At 37.9% G+C, this 26471-nt stretch overlaps 1 long non-coding RNA gene across 2 annotated transcripts in view; it reads left to right on the top strand.

Moving 5' to 3' along the window:
• LOC127683238 (uncharacterized) overlaps positions 1-26471 on the top strand; it is a 701246-nt gene that overhangs the window by 177468 nt on the left and 497307 nt on the right. The gene's annotated exons all lie outside the window — the stretch shown is intronic.

The raw sequence follows: 26471 nt of genomic DNA, 5'->3' as shown, positions 1-26471 counted from the left end.
TGCAAAGTTGTTCACTCACTGCTACTAACCATGTATAAGCTTTTACTTTAAAGAAAATATTATAGATTTAGTAACATACATGTTATATTTTTACATTGCTCTCCCTGGAAATTTTGTAACATGATATTCAAAAGTAATTTTAGGAACTATTTGCAAAATATTTTAAGAAACTGAGATAAGTTCTCAAAAAACAAAAGTACTGAAACAAAGATGTAGCCTAAAGTATATGAGATGCCTTAAACCATGCACACACACCGCGTTATTCTGCTGGTAATGTGGACTTTAAAATATATGGGCAAAAAACTGTCAGAAGCTTTTTACATGTTAAAATTAAAATTAAATGCATATAAGAACATGTATCACTAGAGTGATAAATTAGTATATTTTCTATTTTATATGACAATTATAGCATAATTACTAAAAATCAAAATCCATACAGAGTGAAATTATATAAATACTGATAAGTATAATTAACTTCACATTGGTACCAGTGTGTGTGTGCCAGTTAAATACATATAAAATACGTGGATACAATATAGCCTATATATTAAATATACGAATATAATATAAATATAAGAAAACCTCAGAACACACAAATCTTTTCCCAAAGGGACATGCAATAAAGTACAGAAGAAGTTCTGACAACTTAGTACCATGTATTAGTATTAAACCATGATTTTTTTTTTTATGGTCATAGTACAACAGTGCTACCTGAGTCAATATCACTTTTCAGGATTTAAGGATTTGAAAGACCTTAGTTGAAATTTGGGAAATAAAGTATTACTTTTGAATTCCATCCTATTCTGAGTAGTGGGATAAGCCTCTTGTCTTCTACTCTACCACTTTCACAGTTAGAATTATTGTGTTTTCCACAGCAGCCACACATTATACACTGCCACAGCATCCAGGCATTATACACTGCCACAGCATCCATGCATTATACACTGCCACAGCATCCATGCATTATACACTGCCACAGCATCCATGCATTATACACTGCCACAGCATCCATGCATTATACACTGCCACATCATCCATGCATTATACACTGCCACAGCATCCATGCATTATACACCGCCACAGCATCCATGCATTATACACTGCCACAGCATCCATGCATTTTACACCGCCACAGCATCCATGCATTATACACCGCCACAGCATCCATGCATTACACACTGCCACAGCATCCATGCATTATACACTGCCACATCATCCATGCATTATACACTGCCACAGCATCCATGCATTATACACTGCCACAGCATCCATGCATTATACGCTGCCACAGCATCCATGCATTATACACTGCCACAGCATCCATGCATTATACACTGCCACAGCATCCATGCATTATACACTGACACAGCATCCATGCATTATACACTACCACAGCATCCATGCATTATACACTGCCACAGCATCCATGCATTATACACTGCCACAGCATCCATGCATTATACACTGCCACTGCATCCATGCATTATACACTGCCACAGCATCCATGCATTATACACTGCCACAGCATCCATGCATTATACACTGCCACAGCATCCATGCATTATACACTGCCACAGCATCCATGCATTATACACTGCTACATCATCCATGCATTATACACTGCCACAGCATCCATGCATTATACACTGCCACAGCATCCATGCATTTTACACCGCCACAGCATCCATGCATTATACACCGCCACAGCATCCATGCATTACACACTGCCACAGCATCCATGCATTATACACCGCCACAGCATCCATGCATTATACACGGCCACAGCATCCATGCATTATACACTGCCACAGCATCCATGCATTATACACTGCCACAGCATCCATGCATTATACACTGCCACAGCATCCATGCATTATACACTGCTACAGCATCCATGCATTATACACTACCCTCCTATTAGTTGTTTAGTAGCTCTCTTCATCATCAGATTTGCTATGCTGGTATCACTACATTAAGCTAAGGATATGTCACAAGGCTCATTGTCCACCATATCTCATTTCCTCATAGATGTTATTTTTTCCATAGAAGAATAAAATGTTACTATAAATAGGACAGTTTAAGATAGAGATGTTTATTAATTTAAACATTTATTTATTCATACTGGTTCTCACTATGTTTCTCTGACCAGCCTGAAACTTACTATGTAGATCAGACTGGCCTCAAATGCATAGAGATCTTTTCTTTGCCTCCCACATCTGTGTACCACCATGCCCAACCTTAGTTATTGTATTTTAGTGGTAGTTATTATTGGTTTTACTTTACTTTATCTAAATTATAATTGTAAATTTATATAAGTATAAACTATATAGAGACAGTCTGTTTGTAGTTTCTCCATGTACATAGTTCTTGCTATCAACTCTCTATTGATAAGGGCAGGTACTGTAGAGCTAAGTTTGTTATTAATGATAATAACAAAACAAAAATAAAAGGTCCATTATATTTAATACTATTAAAACATGCTAAGTAGCTGTCAAATGAGACTTAACCCTTTGGAGGTGACATATCAGATATCTGAATATCAGATATGTATACATTATTGAAAATAGTAGAAAATTACACTTATGAAGCAGCAATGAAATAATTTCATGTTTGGCTATCACCAAAACATTAGAAACTACATTTAAGTGTCACAGCATTATGAAGGCTAAGAAACACTGCCTTAACTGATCTCAAGTCACACTTAAATACTTAAGTCACAACTACCAAATATCAAAAAGTCTGCTACAAATAAGTTAACAATGGGAAAAGTTTATTTAATGGTAAGAAGATATCAATTGCTAAAATTGTACCAATTAAAGCATTTAAATGTAAAAGCATCCCGCAGAAACAGATGGGCTATGGTTACAAGAGCAGAAAGTAAAGAAAGGGTATAAAATAGAAACGAAATGGGATGATAAGATGTGTTTTTAAAGACAAATCAAAATTAAAGTTCTAATGAAAATAACCTAGCAGAGACAGAATACGCTAATCAATGATAGCATGAGTTCAAACTCAGGTAATGCTAAATGGAGAAATGATACTGATAAGCAATAAGAATGTTAAAATGTATGTTGTTATGAAAATGCACTTATTTTTTAATTCAAAATAAACACTTTATTTTTTTTACATTTTCACTTTTTAACTATTTATTTATCTATTATTAGATATATTCTTTATTTACATTTCAAATGATTTCCCCTTTCTTGCTGTCCCCTCCAAAAGTACCATAAGACCAGCCTTACTCCATAGTGATCTCATAGGAGGCATGGGATTAGTTCCATCTTCTTATATCTGCTGAGGTCTGTTTTGTGACAAATTATATGGTCAATTTTGGAGAAGTTACCATGAGGTGCTAAGAAGAAGGTATATTCTTTTGATTTAGGATGAAATGTTCTATAGATATCTGTTAAATACATTTGGTCCAAAATTTCTGTTAGTTTCACTGTGTCCCTGTTTAGCTTGTGCTTCCCTGATCTGTCCATTGATAAGAATGGGGTGTTGTAGTTACCCACAATTATTGTTTGAGGTGCAATGTGTGCTTTGAGCTTTAGTAAAGTTTCTCTTACATATTAGGGTGCCCTTACATTTGGAGCATAGATGCTGAGAATTGAGCGTTATTCTTGGTATATTTTTCTTTTGATGAGTATGAAGTGTCCTTCCGTGTCTTTTTTGCTGCCTTTTGTTTGAAAGTCAATTTTATGCGAACTATTGGACTGGACTTGGGGTCCCCAACGGAGGATCTGGAGGGTGGTCTGGAGGAGCTGAAGGGGTTTATAGCCCCATGGGAAGAACAATAACTTCGGACACCCAGACACCCCAAGACTCCCAGGGACTGAACCATCAGCTAAGGGGTAGACATGGTTCCAACCAAAAATGTGGCAGATGCCTTGTTGGGCATCAGTGGGAGGAGTTGTCTTTGGTCAGGTAAAGGCTCAACAGAGGCCCTAACAAAGGGAAATGGACAGGGGGGTCGGGGTTGGGGGGAGGTAGGAGTGTGTAGATATTAAGAGATATTAAGGAATAGTGATTGTTGCTTCCTGTTATTTTTTGTTATGTTTTTTATGTTATTTTTGATGTTATTTTTATTTTATTTTTATTTTTATGTTTGTGTGGGTATCTTCTTTTGGGCTTATTGAAAGAAGATTACTTTCTTGCTTTTTCTAGGGTGTAGTTTCCCTCCTTATGTTGGTGTTTTCCATCTATTCTCCTTTGCAGGATTGAATTTGTGGAAAAATACTGTGTAAATTTGGTTTTGTCATGGAATATCTTGGTTTCTCCATCTATTGTGATTCAGAGTTTTGCTGGCTATAGTAGTCTGGGCTGGCATTTGTGTTCTCTCTTTTTTTTTTTATTATTCGATATAATTTATTTACATTTCAAATGATTTCCCCTTTTCTAGCCCCCCAACTCCCCGAAAGTCCCGCAAGCCCCCTTCTCTTCCCCTGTCCTCCCACCCACCCCTTCCCACTTCCCCGTTCTGGTTTTGCTGAATACTGTTTCACTGAGTCTTTCCAGAACCAGGGGCACATTTGTGTTCTCTTAAGGACTGTATGAAATCTGCATCTTCTAGCTTTCATAGTCTCTTGTGAGAAGTCTGGTGTAATTCTTATAGGTTCACCTTTATAAGTTACTTGACCTTTTCCATTATTGATTTTAATATTCTTTCTTTGTTTAGAGTATTTGGTGTTTGTATTATTATGTGCCAGGAGGGATTTCTGTTCTGGCCCTGTCTGTTTTGGAATTCTGTAGGCTTCTTGTATGTTTATGGGTATCTCCTTCTTCACATTATGGAAGTTTTCTTCTATGTATTTGTTGAAGATATTTACTGACCCTTTAAATTGTAAATCTTCGCTTTCTTCTATACCTGTAATCCTTAGGTTTGGTCTTCTTATTGAGTCCTGGATTTTCTGGATGGTTTGGATCCAGAAATACAAGCTTTTTGCATTTTGCATTTTCTTTGACTGTTGAATCAATGTTTTCTATGGTACCTTCAGAACCTGAGATTCTTCTATCTCTTGTATTCTGTTGTTGATGCTTGCATCTATGACTCCTGATTTCTTTCCAAGGTTTTCTATCTCCAGAGTTATCTCTGTTTGTGATTTCTTTATTGTTTCTACTTCCATTTTAGATCCTGGATGGTTTTGTTCAGTTCCTTCACTTGTTTGTGATTACCTGTAATTCTTTAAGGGATTTTTGTTTTTCCTCTTTTAGGGCTTCACATGTATAGTTTCCCTCCTTTTGTTGGTGTTTTACATTTATTAGCCTTCAAAGGGCTGGATTTGTGGAAAGATATTGTGTAAATTTGTTTTTGTGATAGAATATCCTGCTTTCTCCATCTGTGGAAATTGAGAGATTTGCTGGGTATAACATCCTGGGTTGTCATTTGTGTTCCCTTAGGGTCTGTATGGCATCTGCCCAGGCTCTTCTGGCTTTCATATTCTCTGGTGAGAAGTTTGGTGTAATTCTGATAGGTCTACCTTTATATATTAATTGACCCTTTTCCCTTACTGCTTTTAATATTCTTTCTTTGTTTAATACATTCGGTGTTTCAATTATTATATAACAGGAGGAATTGATTTCCTGGTCAAATCTATTTGGAGTTCTGTAGGCTTCTTGTATGTACATGGGTATATCTTTCTTTAGGTTAGTGAAGTTTTCTTCTATAATTTTGTTGACATTTAATGGCCCCTTAAGTTGGAAATCTTCACTCTCTTCTATACCTATAATTCTTAGTTTGTTTTTTTTTTCATTTTGTCCTGGATTTCCTGGATGTTTGAGGTCAAGAGCTTATTGCATTTTGACTGTTGTGTCAATGCTTTCTGTGGTATCTTGTGCATCTGAGATTCTCTCTTCCATCTCTTGTATTCTGTTGTTGATGCTTGGATCCATGACTCCTGACTTCTTTCCTAGGATTTCTATGTCCTATTGTTTCCCTTTGTGATTTCTTTATTATTTCTACCTCTATTTTTAGATCCTGCATGGTTTTGTTCAATTCCTTCACCTGTTTTGTTTTGTTTTCCTGTAGATATTTAAGGGCTTCTCCCTGTTTACTTATGTTCTCTTGTATTTCTTTAAGGGAATTATTTATGTCCTTCTTGAAGCCCTCTATCAGCATCTTGAGTTGTGATTTAAAATCCAAATCTTGCTTTGCTGGTGAGTTGGGGTATCCAGAACTTGCTGTTTGTGGGAGAATTGGGTTCAGATGGTGCCTTATTTCCTTGATTTCTGTTAGTAATGTTCCTACATATGCCTTTTCCCATTGTGTTATCTATGGTATTATTTGGTCCTGCTGTCTCTGGCTGGTGCTTGTCCCTCTTGTGTGCCTGCAAGTTTGTCTCAGCACCCCTGGGTGACCAGCTCTCCCCTGGCACATAGTACTATGGTGCTGCCCAGCTCCTGGGTACAGGATCTTATACTCGGGTATTCCCTGCATTCCTGGTTGTAACAGCCTGTTCAGTTGCAAGAGAGAAGATTGTGGCCTTACTTCTTACTGTGGGACTCCCTGCAGAGCAGATGTCCCTTGGCAGGATAGGTACACAGAAGGCTGTGGCTCTGCCCAGCTCCTGGGTGCAGGTGGGGCCCTGGCAGACTGTATCCCAACTGATCTTACACTTGGGTGTTCCCTGCATTCCTGGCTATACCAGTCTGCTCAGTCACAGGAGAAGGATCAAAAATGCATTTCTAGAAACACAAAAAGTAAAATGATTAAAAGAAACACTAGAAAACTTCAATATCCCATAAGGGTGAATTGAGTAAAAATATTTTAAAATCCCTCACAGGAGGAGATACTGGCCTCAGTAATTTTGTGAAGAAGACCTTTATGTAGACTTAGAAAGACTTTTCAGAAATAGAATAGCTCAGGCAATTTTGCTATGCTAGGTTCTTTCCTGATAATCAAGAAGAAAAATAAAAATGCATAACACTTTTACCAAAGGACATAGGTAGAACAATCGCCAAGAAATAAACTAAAGTACTACAAAAATGAAATGAATATTAGGAATTTGAAATCTTGGTTTAAAAGTAGAAAATGTCAATATATTACAAGAGCAAGTGCTATTTTACCTGCATACGCAATCATTCCAACTCGGAAGAGAATTCTATTTCCCCATTCTATTTATGTCTGCCTTACACAAGTAATTTTCTGAGTAAACAAAATGTAAGTGCAAATGGCAGGCAAACACTGCATGGATTCCCAGTGAATGTGTCCTTCGCTCATAAAACCATCAATGCTCCATGTAGAAACTGATTTACTGCACAGGTGCTGGGCTGAAGTCTACATGATGTGGAGGTGCAGCCAGTCTGTGACAGTGGAGCATTTGTCAGTCTGTGAGTCTGCAGTCTTAATGATTGTGCCCAGAATTTATATTTGGAACCCTGATCTTCTGTGTTACTGTGTTTGGAGGTGAGGTATTATGAAAATGCAGAAATTAGCAACCACACATACACACTTTCACACTTTTTCACACTGGATTCCTGTATCCTGATATTCTCAAGCCTTCTTCATACCCTGCCTAACTTTCACTCTGTGTAACTCTGACTTCCTTGAAGATTTCTTCCTTCAATTTCATGATCTGTTTACCATTTATTTAATCCTCTAATCTATATATCCAAATACAAAAACACATACCTATAGGATTTTAAATCTAGGTTTCTTCAGAGAACCATGGAGTTGGCCTGGCCTAGCTGCCTTGAGAGGAATACATCATAGGTTTTCAAGTTAGAGTCCATGACTCCTGGGGCACTGTGTGATTTTCAGTTTTTAAAGAGTGATACTCTCCCACAGGCAGTAAAGTGTTCACACCATTTTGTATATTTCTGTATGTTTGTTCCCTTGGAAGACAAGGACCCAGGGAAACTTGACAAGACAATTAGCTTGCAACCATCATTGTATCCCTCCAATTACAATTGTTTTGATCCTGGCAATGGCCATTATATTCTGTTTCTGTTTCTGGTTGTCTCAGTAAAGTTGTCACAGTTTCAGTCTTGCTGTGGCCTCTCCCATTATTATGATTTAACTCCTCATTGCCATATCAGGTAACCTTGGCCCAGCAAGTAATATGCTTGGCAAGCATAGATTCTTACAAGTTCCAGAATTGAGAAAAAAGAAAAAAAAAGAAAGAAAAAGTTATTTGTCTAAATTTGACTTCTTTATTTAATGCAATGATATCCACTGGCATCTGTTTTCCTACAAACAACAGTATTTCATCTTCATCACAGATGAAAAAAATTCATTTGTGTGCATATATCACATTATCTCTATCCATTCATCTGTTCATGTCCATTCTATTTTATGGCTCTTGTACATAAGAACAGAAATAAATGCAGACCTTCATGTATCGCTGTAGTGTGTTGATCGGGATTCCTCTGAGTATGCAGTCAAAAGTGCTATAACTATGTCTTCTGGTTGTTCTATTTCCACTTATAAGTGGAAACTCTATACTGAATTTTGACAGGGGTGCACAAGCATACATCCCAGAAATGGATAAGACACGCTTTTAAACTACATATATACTATTTATTCTTTGTTTTCTTAGTTATACACTTTTACCTAGGATGAGATGGAATAGCAAGGAAATTATAACTTTTACGTTCCTTGTAAATAAAGATATAGAACAATTTATGAAAGTAATTATAACTCCTTGGTGATTTTCCTTTTGAGAACTGTCCTTTCAATTCATCAGCTAATTTATTGATGGAATCATTTGATTTGAGGTATTTAATCCTTTGCATATACTATTACTAATCATCTGTAGGATACAAATGGCACTGATACTTTTTCAATTCTGAGGGCTATCTTTCCATTCTAGTGATTCTTTTTCTCTAAAGTAGCTAATTAATTTCAGGTAATCACATTTGCCAGTTTTTATGAGTATTTCCTGTGCTGTTCCAGTCCTGCTCAGAACATGCTGATCTGTGCCTACAGCTTGAAGTGTTTAATCTATGCCTTCTCATGCTTTCAAAGTTTCAGGTCTTCTTTTTTTTTGAAAATGTGTGTGTGTGTGTTTATATTTTAGATACAAATACATCATCACAAAGTTTAAGCTTCCATATTTTATATATGCAGATCTACATGAGAATAAGAAAAGGGATATGCCAAGAAGATAGAAAGGGACTCATTACATTGGGAAAAATAATTTCATCAGAAAATAATCCTTTACTTAAGTCTCTGAAAATGTTAACTATGCTACCTTTAAAATTCTAAAAAATAATTGTGATAAATTGGAGCATTTGACTATATATAAAAAAATTTAATTTTTGATTATATTCTCCTACTTCACAGCATAGCTCCTTATTAGAGAAAAGAGTACAGTGTTTGTCTTTCAGTGCCTATTTTTTTTTATTGAATATAATCTTCATTTACATTTCAAATGCTAAAACCTTTCATGGTTTCCCCCCCCCAAGACCCCACCCTCCCACTCCCTGCCTCAAAGTATATGCCCCTCCACCGGACCCACTCCCACGCACTGCCCCTCGATTTCCCTATGTTGGGGCATCTATTGAGCCTTCACTTGACCAAGGACTACTTCTCCCATTGACACCCGACAGAGCATTCTTCTGCCACACTTTTTGGCTGGAACGATGTGTACCACTTGATTGATGGTTTAGTCCCTGGGAGTCCTGGGGCGTCTGGGTGGCTGACACCATTGTTCTTCCTCTTCAGCTCCTCCAAACCATCCTCCAACTCCTCTATTGAGGATCCCATGGCCGGTCCAATAGTTGGCTGCTAGCATCTACCTCTGTATGTGAAAGGCTCTGACAGGATCCCTCCTTAGACAACCATGGCATGCTCCTTTTGGTATGCACTTCTCGTAGTCCATAATAGTTTCAGAGTTTGGGGACTGTTTATAGGATGAATCCCCAGGTAGGGCAGTCTCTGTGTGGCCTTTCCTTCAATCTCTACTCCACACTTTGTCTCCTTTATTGCTCCTGTGAGTATTTTGTTCCCTTTCTCAGAGGAACCAAAGCACCCCCACTTTACTCCTACTTCTTGAGCTTTCTGTGGTCTATGAATTGTAACTTGTTTATTTTGAGCTTTTGGGCTAACATCCACTTATCAGTGTTCTTTTGTGATTGGATTACCTCACTCAGGATGACACATTTTAGTTCCATCAATTTGTCTAAGAATTTCATGAATTCATTCTTTTTAGTAGCTGAATAGTACTCCATTGTGTATATATATACCATAGTTTCTGTATCCATTCCTCTGTGGAAGGACATTTGGGTTCTTTCCAGCTTCTGGCTACTATTATAAATAAGGCAGCTATGAACATAGTGGAGCATGTGTCCTTATTACATGTTGGAGCATCTTCTGGGTTTATGCCCAGGAGTGGAATAGCTGGGTCCTCAGGTAGTACTATGTCTAATTTTCTGAGGAACCGCCAAACTGATTTCCAGAGTGGTTTTACCAGCTTGCAACCCAACCAACAATGGAGAAATGTTTCTCTTTCCCCACACCCTCTCTAGCATCTGCTGTCCCCTGAGTTTTTCATCTTAGCCATTCTGACTGGTGTGAAGTGTAATCTCAGTGTTATTTTGATTTGTATTTCCCTGATAACTAAGGATGCTAAACATTTCTTTGGGTGCTTTAGATCCATTCCAGTTTCCTCAGTTAAGAATTCCCTGTTTAGCTCTCTACCCCATTTTTTTAAATAGGGTTATTCTGACTCTCTAGAATCTAACTTCTTGAGTTCTTTGTATACATTGGGTATTAGCCCTCTATCAGATGTAGGGTTGGTAAAGATCATTTCCCATTTTTTTTGGTTGCCATTTTGTCCTATTGACAGTGTCCTTTGCCTTACAGAAGCTTTGCAGTTTTATGCAGTCCCATTTGTTGATTTTTGTTCTTAGAGCATAAGCCATTAGTGTTTTGTTCAGGAACTTTCCCCTGTGCCCATGTGGTCAAGATTCTTCCCCACTTTCTCCTCTATAAGCTTCAGTGTGTTTGGTTTTATGTGTAGGTCCTTGATCACCTTGGACTTGAGCTTTGTACAAGGAGATAAGAATGGGTTGATTTGCATTTTTCTACATGCTGACCTCCTGTTAAACCAGCACCATTAGTTAAAAAATGATGTCTTTTTTTCCACTGGCTGTTTTTAGCTCCTTTGTCAAATATCAGGTGACTGAAGATATGTGGGTTCTTTTCTGGGTCTTTAATTCTATTCCATTGATCTTCCTGCCTGTCTCCATACCAATACTAAACAGTTTTTGATCACTATTTCTTTGTAGTAGAGCCTGAGGTCAGGGATGGTGATTCCCCCAGGACATCTTTTGTTGTGGAGAATAGTTTTTATTATCTAGGTTTTTTTGTTATTCCAGCTGAATTTGAGAATTGCTCTTTCTAGATCTATGAAGAATTGATTTGGGATTTTGATGGGAATTTCATTGAATCTGTAGATTGCTTTCAGCAAGATGGCCATTTTTACTATATTAATCCTGCCAATTCATGAGCATGGGAGATCTTTCCATCTCCTGAGATCTCCTTCTATTTCTTTCTTTAGAGGCTTGTCATATAGATCTTTTACTTGCTTCGTTAGAGGTATACCAAGGTATGTAATATTATTTGTGACTATTGTGAAGGGTGTCATTTCACTAATTTCTTTCTCAGCTTGTTTATACTTTGAGTAAAGGAAGGCTACTGATTTGTTTGAGTTAATTTTATATCCAGCCACTTTGCTGAAGTTATTTTTCAGCTTTAGGAGTTCTCTGGTGGAAGTTTTGGGGTCACTTAAGTATAAGATCTTATCATCTGCAAATAGTGATAATTTGACTTCTTCCTTTCCAATTTGTATCCCTTTGACCTCCTTTTTGTTGTCTAATTGCTCTGGCTAGGACTTCAAGTACTATATTGAAAAGATAAGGAGAGAGTGGTGGCTTTGTCTGGTCCCCGATTTTAGTGGGATTGCTTCAAGTTCCTCTCCGTTTAATCTGATGTTGGCTACCGGTTTGCATTGTATTGCTTTCACTATGTTTAGGTTCAGTGCCTATTATTGACCTTAATACAATATTTTCAAGATCTGTCCATTTTTCTGCATATTCCATAATTTATTTTTCTTTATAGATAAATAAGATCCCACTGTGTTCATGTACCACACTTTCATTCATCCATACTGATTCCACATGTCACTATTGTAAATAGTGCACCCATAAATGTACATGCTGAGGATGTTATAGCTCTTCATGAAAATGTTGCTTTTAGCTCATTGAAGAATATCTACCCTGATTTCCATAGTGATGACACCAGTTTATACTTCTAACACCAATGGATATGGAAAGGCTCCTTGTTCCTTATACTTTCTGCACTATTGTCATTTGCATTTCTGATGGAACCTTAGAGTAATTTTAATTCACATTTCATTGATGGCTAAAGATGTTGAACATTTTAAAAAGTATTCATTGGCCATTTGTACTCTCATTTTAGAAGTGTCTGTTAAACTCCTTACCTCTGGTATTTGACTGTAATGTGGACTTCTTACCTACACCAATAGGGCTCCTGGCAGGTTGTGCCACCTCTCCAGGAACTCTTTGCATCTGTGAATTAAATTCATGCACACATTAGCTCATTTTGAAATCCTTTGGCTAGCTCAAATGTGGGGCACTTCTAATCCTCCACAAGGCTATCTTAGAATTAGTCCCTCCAGTACTCCTGACTCAACACTCTCTAAATCCATGATCTGTCTTTACTATCCTGTTTCTTCTGGACAGTTCCCTTTTCTTTGCTGCCCAAGGCACTTCTGGTCAGTCTTTTGGGGCCTCATTCCTTCTCACCTACATTTCAGATGATTTTCTTTTTGAAGCTCTAAATCTGATCCATCTCCCTCTGAATCATTGCAATCTTCCCATCTCCTCCTCTCTCCTACATTCTAGTCTGTGCAAATCTAAGGATCCTACCCCATTCTCTTTGTTCAGCCATTGGTCACTGGCATCTTTATTGCTAAAAAAAAAACCGAAAACCCCCAAACAAACAAACAAACAAACAAATTGGGGACAAGGACCTTCAATGTTTGGACACTCAGATTAAATAAAAACATTATTTCTAATGGCTGAATAGTATTCCATTGTGTATATATACCATATTTTTTTTGTATTCATTCCTCCGTTGAGAGACATCTGGGTTCTTTCCAGCTTCTGGCTATTATAAATAAGGTTGCTATGAACATAAGACCATCATACTAAGTAAGGTAACCCAGTCTCAAAAGATCAATCATGGTATGCACTCACTGATAAGTGGATATTAGCCAAGAAACTTGGAATTCCCAAGACATAATCCACATATTAAATGATGTCCAAGAAGAACTGAGGAGTGGCCCCTGGTTCTGGAAAGGCTCAGTGCAGCAGTATAGGACAATACCAGAACAGGGAAGTGGGAAGGGGTGGATGGGGGAACAAGGGGAGGGAAGAGGGCTTATGGGACTTTTGGGGAGTGGGGAGCCAGGAAAGGGGAAATCATTTGAAATGTAAAGAATATATTGAATAAAATAATAATAATAATAATAATAAATTAAAAAATAAAAACATTAGAACCAGTCCCAAACATTTGACTTGGTTGTTTATTTTCTTAGTTTTTTATTTTCAGCTTTGTTGTCACCATTCAGAGATATGGCCTCCAAAGAGACAGTTCAGCATTTAACATTAAATATCTATCTACATAGCATCTAGAGCACAGAGTGAAGTGAGAAAGTCTTCTGCCAATAGGATTTCATTACTTTACTCTTATGTCATTAGCAATGCTAATCATTAATGAATGTTTAAAACACTTAAAATCTCTTAATTCTATATAAGAATATGGAAGGTCTAGTACAGTCTTGTGGGAAAACTACTGCTATCCACTTTTTCATTGCATCTGAAATGTTTTACAAATAGCCAAAGTCTTTTGAAGTAATATATTGATATTTGCAGATGCTCATATTTAATTAGGCTAACTAATTTGTAACCTTTTTCAATATTTTAAAATATATTTTCTCAACTAATATTTATTTTAGTGAATATGATAGGGAATAATTTTAGACATTTTATAAAGAACCCATGAAGAAACACAATAATGAGAAGTCAGATCGAAGATCTGTTTCACTGCAACAAGTTTGTTTTTACCAGAGTTTGAGAACTGCCATGATTTTCTGTTTGAAAGCTATGCAGATTTCCTTAGAGTTCTTTTTAAGCAATCTATAAGAAACTGAGAAACTGTTGTTCAGTCAATTCCATCTCTAGCCTTTTGTGCCTTTTTCACGAAGATGTGTTTTCTGCCTATATTATGTTTTACCCCAATGTCTAAGCCACACATTTCACTGCACATTTACATTTTATAGTATATAATATTTATATTATATGTAAATTGTATGTAGTATATAACATTGACAATTAAAATTTATAACAGAACCTTTTTGGTAAGGAGAACAAATTTGAGTTATGGGTTTTGATGTGTTAGTTGCTACATATAAGTAGCATTATTATCCAGCATATTAGGTTGGTTAAATTTATAAATCCTGCTGCCATATAATACTATACCCATGCAAGACTTTATCATCATATCTGAAAACATAAGATTAGAAGCAAGATATTCTTCATAGTACTTCTGTACTGGCTGTTCTTGGTGCCACACATGGCTGTTGGTGATATTTATATTTAAGAAATTTGCATGTAACATACTGAATGGCCTATAACTACATTATTTATACAAAATACCCTTTGCCGGCTATTGTATGATCTTTATTTCTAATATCTAAGGTGGTCCTGCCCCAGGTTTCTATGATCCATGCAAATTCAGTTCAGAGTTACATCTGTCATGAAAATAAGATGATTTGGACAAGAATTTCTGGCAGCTGTTAATTTGGATTAGAGTTTCTCCCAGTAGATTGCTCTTTGTCATCAAGATGCCTGTTTCCTTTGTTAGAAAAATACTAACTTTGACTCAGAAAATCAATGGATTTTACAAGGTGAGTTGCATATTTCTCTGAACAGAATGATCACATCCATAGGAATAAATAACAGTTGTTGCTCTCACATGCTGACAACCTCAATAATAGTCTGTTGTAGTGACTCAGTGGCCTCAGGTCAGTGAAGAATGATTAAAGAGTTTCCTAAGAAGTGTTGAATAATTTAAAGGTCAAAAATGTATGCCATATATTATAATCATGAGGGCTTCTTTGAAATAAGATATGTTGTCTCTGGAAGAATGACAGTATTCATTAAATCAATTTAAGACCTGCATGGAATCTCTACCCATACCCCATAATTATTTAAAATACTTATGCCACTATTTCTCAGGACATTGATAAGCAAAGAGAATAATCCTTTTATACATGTGGAAATATATATTCTCATGCTGTTTAAAAATGCTACATATATTTATAAGTGCTTGTTAAGCAAAATTTAATGCCCTGGCTATAGCTATTTTTCATGTTTTGAATAAATAGATATTAATACTAGTATGTGGGTGTGTGTTCTTTTTGTTCCCAATGGTGATGTTTTAAAGTTCTAAAATATATCTGCAAGCTAAAGGACAAAATTCGCAATATTTTTAACTGGATAAAAGACAGATAGTTGAGAACAAATAATGATCCAGTTTCAAGGAAGGGATATACTCAAATGATATAAAGTTGTGCTATTAATAACTTAGATATTGGTTTCTTTCCACTGAAATGAAATTTCTGAGTAGATCACAAAACTCTTCTAGAAATTTGGGCTTGACTAGAGATGGTGTGAGAAAAAGGAAATGAGAGACACAGACAGAAAGCTGGAGTCTGGTAGTCTAAGCCCTTGGATGGAAAGCAATACACAGCAAGCCAATAGCCAGCTTCAAACTAAATGGAGAGATACTTAAGGCATCTGTACTAAAATCAGGGACAATGCGGCCCACTCTCTCCCTATCTATTAAATATAGTTCTTGAAGTTCAAGCCAGAGCAATAAGACAACTAAAGGAGGCCAAGGAGATACAAAAGAAAGGAAAGAAGAGGAAAAAGTCAAAGTATCACTATTTTCAGATTTCCGTCAGAGAACTCCTATAGCTGATAACACTGGCTAGATACAAAAATAACTCAAAGAAATCAATAGTCTTCTTTTATACAGAGGATAAACAGATTGAAGAAGAAATAAGGGAAACAAAACCCTTCACAATAGCCATGAATAATATAAAATATTTAGGTGTAACTCTTACCAAGCAAGTATAGGATCTATATGACAAGAAATTCATGTCCATGAAGAGAGAAATTGAAGAAAATATCAGAAGATGGGACAATCTCCCATAGTCATAAAGAGGTATGATTGATATAGTGAAAATGGCCTTACCAAAAGCAATCTACAGATTTAATGTAATCCCCATCAAAATTCCAACAAACTTCATAAACCTTGAAAGAGCAATTCTCAACTTCATTCATAAAAAAAAAACCAAAGATAGCTAAATCAATCCTGAACTATAAAAGATTTTTGGGAGGAATCACCATCCCTGTTCACAAACTGTACTAGAGCGTAATAGTGATATAAAACAAAACAAAACAAAAACAAATAAACAAACAAAAAACACAACTATACAGTATTGGTACAGAAACAGACATGTTGCTCAATGGAATTGAATCAAAGACCCAAAAATAAATGCACACACTTATGGACACTTGATTTTTGATAAAGAAACGAAAACCATACAATGGAAGATTGAAAGCATCTTCAACAAATTGTGCTGGACTAACTAGATGTTTACATGTAGAAGAACGAAATTAGATCCATTCTTATCACTCTGCATGAACCTCAAGTCTAAATGGATAAAGGACCTCAATATAAATCTGGATATAATAAATCTCATAGAAGAGAAGGTAGGAAATATCCTTGAATGCATTGGTACAGGAGACAATTTCCTGAACAGAACACCAATGGCTCAGGCTGTAAGACCAACAATTGAAAAACAACCTCTCAAAATTACAATGCATCTGTAAGACAAAGCATACTGTAAATAGGACAAATTGGGAGCCCACAGATTGGTAAAGGATCTTCAACCCTACATCTGACAGATTGCTAATATCAAAAATTTACAAAGAACTCAAGAAGTTAGACACTAGTAATCCAAATCACCCAGTTTAAAAATGGGGTAAAGAACTAAACAGATAATTGTCAACAGAATAATCTTGAATGCCTGAGACACACTTAAAGAAATATTCAAAATTCTTAGTCATCAGGGAAATGCAAACCAAAACAACCCAGAGATTTCACCTCACACCAATCAGAATGATAAGATCAAAGAGAAACTCCACAGGAAAACCAACAGAGTCAACTAACCTGCGCTTGTGGGGCTCTCAGAGAAGCATCAACCAAAGAACATACAGGGCCTAGTCCTAGGCTCCCATATGTAAGCTTGGTCTTCATGTGAGCTCCAAACAACTGGAATGGGGACTGTCCCAAAAATGTTGCCTATACATGGAATATGTACTTCCAGTTTGACTGCCTTGTCTTGCCTCTGTAGGAGAGAAAGTGCTAAGCCTCTAAGAGACTTAAAGTGCTGGAGTAGAGGAGACAGAGAAGGTGGTGAGGAGAAGGGTTGCAGGAGGGAGTGACCTGGAGAGGGCAGTGAGCAGGAGGTAAAGTGAATATGTAAAAAAAAAAAATGAATTAATTAAATTTAATTTAAAAATAAAAGAAATACAAATGGATGAGAAATAGTTGTTCAAATGTTCAACATCTTTAGTCATCAGAAAAATGCAAGTTAAAACTCCTTTAAGATTCCATCTCGAGAACTCGGCCTCCCACCAGTCAGGAGAGGTGCATCCATCTTGGTTCCTTACTCCAGGGATCTGACCGACTGAGGTACACAAACATAATCTGAGGCCAACACCGCGGTGGTCTGAGCCCGACGGGTGCTGGCCTGCACCGGGGCCCTGGGCTGGTGGGGGGGGGGCATCGGGGTGCCAACCCAGCCAGGAGGTTTTTTGCCCAGGCCGGCGTGCACGCCACCGCCATTTTGCCTGCAGGGCGACAGAGAGCTCTGGCGGGCAGACCTGTAACAGGCATAGCCTGAGGCTAGCAAAGCAGGGGTCTAGGCCCCAAAAGGCACAGGACTGACCACAAGAACTGGGTGGCTTGGTGGGCCATCTGTGAGTCAACCCGCCCAGGTGATTGTTAGCACAGCAGACTCTCCCAGCGCTTTCAGGGAGCGCGGGCGCGCACGCCCACCATCCTAGTCACCTGGCAGACCCAATTAACAGTCATAGCCCTAGGGGAACTTTGCTCGGACCTTGGCCTCCCAGGCTTTTGCCTGGACTCAGGGACTGGGCAGTCAGGCTAACCTTGTGTGCGACAGCCCGGTTGGTGGATCGGCTGCCCAGCGGAGTGAGCAGAACACAGGGGAGGTCACAGCAGCATACACCTTCAGCACTCCCTGGGGGTGCACACGGGCTCCATCTGGTCCACAGACACAATCTGGGGCAAGGCCTCAGGCGGAAGCCCTCAGCTCTACTCTCTCCGCTTCCGGATCCAGATCAGCCTGGGCCACAGCACCACATCTCCAAGTCCTGCAAGAGGCTAGCTGGGCTTCTGGGCGGCCAGCTGGGAGAAGTCAGTGTGCTCCAGTGAATCCAGCGGGCCCCAGCTGGAGCCTTCGGGTGCCTGCTTTGGGATCTGAACAGCCTGGGCAGCAGCACCCTGTCTACAAGCAGTGCAGGAGGTAAGCTGTGCACCAGAGGCCAACTGGGAAGGGGCAGCTTGCACTGGTGAGTCCAGCACTGACAAGACAAACTAACACCAGTGAGAACTAGATGGCAAAAGGCAAACGCAGGAACGTCACTAACAGAAATCAAGGCAATATGGCAACATCTGAACCCAATTCTCCTCTACCAACATGTCCTGGATACCCCATCACACCAGTAAAACAAGATTTGGATTTAAAATCACTGGTCATGAGGCTGGTACAGGAACACATGAAGGACATACTTAAAGAAATTCAGGAGAAAATGGATCAAAAGTTAGAAGCCCTTGCAAGGGAAACACAAAAATCATTGAAAGAAATCCAGGAGAATACAAAAGCCAACAAGGAGGAAATGCAAAAAACACTTAAAGAAATACAGGAGAACTTTGGTCAACAGGCTGAGGTCATGAAAGACGAAACACAAAAATCTCTTAAAGAAATGCAGGAGAACTTTGGTCAACAGGCTGAGGTCATGAAAGAGGAAACACAAAAATCTCTTAAAGAATTACAGGAAAACACAAACATGCAAGTGAAGGAGCTAAGCAAAACCATCCAGGATCTATAATCAGAAGTAGAAACAACTAAGAAAACTCAAAGGGAGACAACTTTGGAGATAGAAAGCCTTGGGAAGAAATCAGGGGACAGAGATGCAAATATCAACAACAGAATACAAGAGATAGAAGAAAGAATCTCAGATGCTAAAGATTCCATAGAAACCATGGACTCAACAGTTAAAGAAAATGCAAAATGCGAAAAGCTTGTAACCCAAAATATCCAGGAAATCCAGGACACAATGAGAAGACCAAACCTAAGGATTATAGGCATAGATGAGAGTGAAGATTTACAACTTAAAGGGCCAGCAAACATCTTCAATAAAATTATGGAAGAAAACTTCCCTAACCTAAAGAGAGAGATGCCCATGAATATACAAGAAGCCTACAGAACTCCAAACAGACTGGACCAGAACAGAAATACTTCCCATCACATAATAATCAAAACACCAAATGTTCTAAACAAAGAAAGAATATTAAAGGCAGTAAGAGAAAAAGGCCAAGTAACATATAAAGGAAGACCTATCAGAATCACAGCAGACTTTTCACCTGAGACTATGAAGGCTAGAAGGTCCTGGGCAGATCTCATGCAGACTCTAAGAGAAAAAAAATGCCAACGAAAACTACTATATCCAGCAAAACTCTCAATCACCATAGATGGAGAAACTAAGATATTTCATGACAAAACCAAGTTTACCCAATATCTATCCACAAACCCGGCCCTAAAAAGGATAATAGGAGGACAACACCAATACAAGGAGGGAAACTTCACCCTGGAAAAAGCAAGATAGTAATCTTTCATCAAACCCAAAAGGAGTTAAGCATTCAAATTTAAAAAATAACGTCAAAAATGATAGGAAGTAACAATCACTATCCCTTAATATCTCCTAACATCAATGGACTTAATGCCCCAATAAAAAGACACAGACTAACTGAATGGATACGTAAACAGGACCCTACATTTTGCTGCTTACAGGAAACACACCTCAGGGTCAAAGACAAACACTACCTTAGAGTAAAAGGCTGGAAGACAATTTTACAAGCAAATGGTCTCAGGAAACAAGCTGGAGTAGCCATTTTAATATCAGATAAAATTGACTTTCAACCCAAAGTCATCAAAAGAGACCCTGAGGGACACTTCTTGCTGGTCAAAGGAAAAATACAAAAAGAAGAACTGTCAATCCTGAACATCTATGCCCCAAATGCAAGGGCACCCTCTTTCGTAAAAGAAACTTTATTAAAACTAAAAGCACACATTGCACCTAATACAATAATTGTGGGTGACTTCAACACTGCACTTTCCTCAATGGACCGATCAGGAAAACAGAAACTAAACAGGGACACAATGAAACTAATTGAAGCTTTGGACCAATTAGATTTAACAGATATATATAGAACATTCTATCCTAAAACAAAAGAATATACCTTTTTCTCAGCCCCTCATGGTACCTTCTCCAAAATCAACCATATAATTGGTCACAAGACAGACCTCAACAAATATAAGAAGATAGAACTAATCCCATGCCTCCTATCTGATCACTATGGAGTAAAAGTGGCCTTCAATAGCAACAGAAACAACAGAAAACCCACATACACGTGGAAACTGAACAATACTCTACTCAATGATACCTTGGTCAAGGAAGAAATAAAGAAAGAAATTAAAGACTTTTTAGAACACAATGAAAATGAAAACACAACATACCCAAATCTATGGGACACAATGAAAGCAGTGATAAGAGGAAAACTCATAGCCCTGAGTGCCTCCAAAAAGAAAATGGAGAGAGCATACATTACCAGCTTAATGACACACCTGAAAGCCCTAGAACAAAAAGAAGCTATTTCGCCCAGGAGGAGTAGAAGGCAGGAAATCATCAAACTCAGGGCCGAAATCAATCAAGTAGAAACAAAGAGAACCATACAACAAATCAACAAAACCAGGAGCTGGTTCTTTGAGAAAATCAACAAGATAGATAAACCCTTAGCCAGACTGACCAAAGGGCACAGAGAAAGTATCCAAATTAACAAACTTAGAAATGAAAAGGGAGATATAACAACGGAAACTGAGGAAATCCAAAAAATCATCAGATCCTACTACAAGAGCCTGTACTCAACACAACTGGAGAATCTGGAGGAAATGGACAATTTCCTTGACAGATACCAAATACCAAAATTAAATCAGGACCAACTAGACCATCTAAACAGTCCCATAATGCCTAAAGAAATAGAAGGAGTCATAGAAAGTCTTCCAACCAAAAAAAGCACAGGACCAAATGGTTTCAGTGCAGAATTCTACCAGACCTTCAAAGAAGAGTTAACACCAATACTCTTCAAACTATTCCACAAAATAGAAACAGAAGGAACACTACCCAATTCCTTCTACGAAGCCACAATTACGCTGATACCAAAGCCACAAAAAGATCCAACAAAGAAAGAGAACTTCAGACCAATTTCCCTTATGAACAACGATGCAAAAATACTCAATAAAATTCTTGCCAACCGAATCCAAGAACACATCAAAACGATCATCCACCATGATCAAGTAGGCTTTATCCCGGGAATGCAGGGTTGGTTCAATATATGGAAATCCATCAATACAATCCACTACATAAACAAACTCAAAGAACAAAACCACGTGGTCATTTCATTGGATGCTGAAAAAGCATTTGACAAAATTCAGCATCCCTTCATGCTTAAAGTCTTGGAGAGAACAGGAATTCAAGGCCCATACCTAAACATAGTAAAAGCAATAAACAGCAAACCGGTAGCCAGCATCAAACTAAATGGAGAGAAACTTGAAGCAATCCCACTGAAATCAGGGACAAGACAAGGCTGCCCCCTTTCTCCTTATCTTTTCAATATTGTACTTGAGGTACTATGTACAGAGCCTTATTGGGGCAGTCTTACACTTGGTCAGAGTTTGACTTTGGTCAAGGTTAACTTCTCCCAGAAAGCCAGGATCCTTCTCCACCTAGGGTGGAGTGCTCGAAGTAAAGGTTAAGTTCATTGTTCCTCCATGTCTAGGAATTCCTGAATTAAACAGGTGACCCACCCAGCTGCCTGAGCAGTCAAGACGAGGACCTCCAAGAGAAGCTAGACAACTTCCACCGGAACTCAGCCTGGAGTCTGGGGGGAAGGGTTTGCCCAAACTGTTAAAAGATCTGGCGCCATTAAAGTTTCCGGCTTTGATCAGTGAACATTGTCTTAGCCGCACTTTCTTTTTGCCCCTCTTCCCTATAACCCCAAAATTCTCTCAACAGGTAACCTGGTTTACATGTGGCTGCTGGCAGCTACATAATTGGCGCCTGAACGTGGGGCGACCTGGTACGGGAGAATTTCCTGAGGTAACCCTATCCAGCGAAGCTTCGCAAGAAAGGTGATGATGGTATCCGCACGGTAAGCAACATAGAGGTCAAAACTTGCGCTAGTGAATTCGTGTCTATTGTTGCGAGTGCAGGAAGGATACGGTTTTTCAAGCATACTGTGCGGGCCCGGCACAGTGGCTGCTTGGGTTAAAAAGATAGGGAAATACGGGGAAGGAATTTGGTAGGCATTTGCCCAAAGCTCGTAAGAGCTGATTTCGGCGAAAAGAAAGGGGTTTTTAAAAAATAGGCATATGTCCACAGCCTCTAAGAGCTGTTTGAAGAGAAAAATGGATGTAATTGCTTAACAAGCACGCTTAACTTTCTGTGTATCTTTCCGTGTTTGTCCCGGTGCACCGACTGTTTGTCTATGTGTATGTTTATGTCCTCTCTGTGTCTTTGTGTGAATGACTGTTTCATGTTAAAAAGAAAAATTGGTAAAGATTTCATCTGCTGGTAACCTCTTGAGTCAGCCACAGTTTGTGTGGGGATTGATTCAAAGCCACGCCACGACAGCGCAGCTCACTCAAGAGGCAAGCATGGCTGGGGAAAAAGTCGCTCTTAAAAGTCCAGAAACCTCAAGATTTGGGAAGACTTTGGTTTGGCTTGTGAAATTCATGTAGTCGCTTTATACTTGTTTCTAATTGGTTTTAATGATATAAGGCTTTACATTTCTTGACTAAAGAGTTATAAATTAATTGGTTATTATGTAAAAGGTATAGTGTTATTAAGAAAAGGTTAGTTTAAAACTGGTGATTCAGTGATAGAGCTATCTTAACTAACTGCACGTGGCCTAACGCCACTCATGCTTTGTTCTTGTTTATAATTGGATTTAAAGGTATATTTTGCATGTCTTGACTATAGAGTATTGGCTTAAGTCACTAGACATGATTTAAAAGGTATAATGTTATTAACAAAAGTTAGGTTAAAGCTGGTAGTTTAGGGTAGTCGCCATTTTTGAACAACACGTGGCATGACGGTTAAGGCTGGTAGTTTAGGGTAGTCACCATTTTGAACAACACGTGGCATGACGCAATCCAGGAAATACAGGCCTTTGGGACGCTCCTAAATTGACATGGTGATTCATGTGAATCTTGGCCTGGAGATTGGACTTAATGAAGATTAAGATTTAAAATATTGTCTCTTTAATAAGTTACACTGTTATACACTTGAACATAAGAACTGGCAGACAAACCTTATGCTGTAAATATGTGTTTGCCATTGATTTTAAAGAAAATAGATTGTTTAAAATTGGGATTTGCTTCCAAAATTGCAATTGTGCTCTAATATTGCAAGAAAACATTGAGTTACAATAAAAATCAGTGTGTCATTGGTTACAGTTTTCAGTTTACAGGCTCATAATTCTTAACATTTTGTAATTAAGATAATTTTGAGAGTGATACAGCTATGGGTTTTAGAGGCCCATTGCCACTTTTCCACAAGTTTATAGGCTACAATGGTAGGAGCAAAATTTAACCCTCCAAGATTAAAAAGGAGATCTCAGTGGAAATGTATTTGATATCAAGCAGGTTCCTTTGACCATGGAATTACAGGTTTCTTTTGTTTAATCCTCAAAACACAGGTTTGGGTCTGGTCTTAGATAAAAGGCTCAGATCTAGTCCTTGCCAAGGACTAAAGGTAGATCCTAGGGCAGATAAAAAAAATGTTTTGTCTCTGTTTCAATACTAGAAGTTAAGATCTTAAAATTTTCAGTGTATAATATTCATAGAATGTTTGTTACAGGCCCTTGCTCCTATGGACTTTTAGAATTTTTAGGTAAATGGCTTTCAAAGGTTGTTAGGATATATTAATTGGCTTTATCTTATATTTACCTCATTTTAAGCTTGCCACAGAAGGTCTTAAACCTCTGTTTTCAAGGTAGGAAACGTTTGTTCCTTGCTTCAAGCAACAATCAAATTTATTATTAATGGTTGGTCTATTACATGACAAGCATTTTTAGGCAAAATTAATAATTGTTATCCAAAAGATAATTTGTACTATCAGATCACATGTTCATTCCTTTAAGTTTCTCCCTGCTTCAACACAGATACCTGAATTGGGTGCTATAACAGCTATTTTTAAGATGTTAAAAGTCAAGCTTTTAATAATAGTAAATATATACATAGCTCATGGTTTATAATTGCTTAAAATTGGTCCATTTTTAATACTGCTAATTCTTAATATTTACAGTTTATACAAATGTGATTCAAATTTCTAAGAACAAAGGATATGTTCTCTAAATGACTGTCCTTTAGGTATTTGAAATAATTTTATATTTTGTGCACATCAAATCATAAAGATTTGTTCTTGATGTCCTCAATTTCTACCTCTACCACGTAATGGTGTTAATCTTAGAGGACTTAGTTATTACAGATAAATGATATTCATATTTCTAATTTAGAAGATTAAAAAATATGTACATGTGACTAATGATTCATTTTTAGGCTGTCTAGTTGCAACTGCTCTAACAGAAAAAGCAACTATATTTTATATAATTACATAGTTATTGCCTATGTTATGGTTTATACTTTGTGTTCCAACTTAAATTAATAAAACGATATCTTCTTGGAAGAGAGAAGAGAGGGGAAATCGTGTCCCTATGCATATCGTTTATATTATGCTTACATGTTTTTTTAAAAAAAAAAATTTAAAATTTGGATGCCAAGAAACTCCTTGCTAAATGTATATGACATCTTGTAATTAGACATATTGATGTCTAGGTGAAATGAAGGAATTCACTTATTGACATATGCCATGATCCTGATTTAATATTGGGGGAGAAGGCATGTCCTCTGTTTTTTCCACAGAATGCTGCAGAAGATATGCTGACTGTGCTTGCTGAATGCCCAGACCATGGTAACATAAGATCTATATTGGGTATATGTTCTTGACTTACCTCAATTGTTAAATGTCCCAGGTTAGATAAATTGCCTAGCTTCAAGCTTTTAGACTTTGTGGGACAGAACATAGAGACTGTTAAGCTAGCTTAGGAAAAATTAATCTAAAGAAGAGTTAAAATGACTCTTCTCCTTATTGTGTTCAGCTGACTCAACCATAGACTGGTCTAGAAATAATTCCAATATTGAAGATTCCAATTTTGAAGATGGCTAACAATCTTCAGCCAGCTGTGTTAATTTAACATATAGTCTCCACTTTTCCTGAGGCTACCTCTCCCACCTCAGAGGCCAAGCTTTGGGTCCTTAAAGTTGTTAATTTACAACTGAATTGGATACTTCTGGGACAAGTTAATCCTATTCCACCTTTAACTCTTGACCTTGTCTGTTAAGCAGACTGGCTGTCTCCACCCAGGCTCACCTGGATGGAGAGATTGCATGTCTGTTAAATACACTTACAGACCCCCCTGGCTTCAAAACTTACACAAGTGGATCTCCAAAGAGGGAGCCATATAGAACTCAGATCTATGTGTGTTTGTTTATGAACAAACATGGGTACCAGCGAGACGTGCGAGGCAAAGCACTGCATGGGGAGGTGAATTTCTGCTTCTGAGTCCCCAGGAAGTACACCTAATTGCATAGGGGTTAACGTCGAGAGGCTGTCCTTAAAATAATAAGGGAGCCTATTACCCCTCCTCTGAAAAAGACGTTATACAATATTTAAGAGGAATTACGGTCAATGCTTCCCCTCCTGGTTAAGGCCCGCCTTCTTATGAAGGATATTTATCCACTTGTTTTCTACCTCCTCATTTTCAAATTAATAAAAAAAAGGAGGATATGTACAGAGCCATATTGGGGCAGTCTTACACTTGGTCAGAGTTTGACTTTGGTCAAGGTTAACTTCTCCCAGAAAGCCAGGATCCTTCTCCACCTAGGGTGGAGTGCTCGAAGTAAAGGTTAAGTTCATTGTTCCTCCAGGTCTAGGAATTCCTGAATTAAACA

Source organism: Apodemus sylvaticus, chromosome 4 (assembly GCF_947179515.1).
Source record: "Apodemus sylvaticus chromosome 4, mApoSyl1.1, whole genome shotgun sequence".
Classification (NCBI taxonomy): domain Eukaryota; kingdom Metazoa; phylum Chordata; class Mammalia; order Rodentia; family Muridae; genus Apodemus; species Apodemus sylvaticus.
Note: the sequence above shows the minus strand (reverse complement) of the source record. Positions and strands in the feature narration are given on the sequence as shown.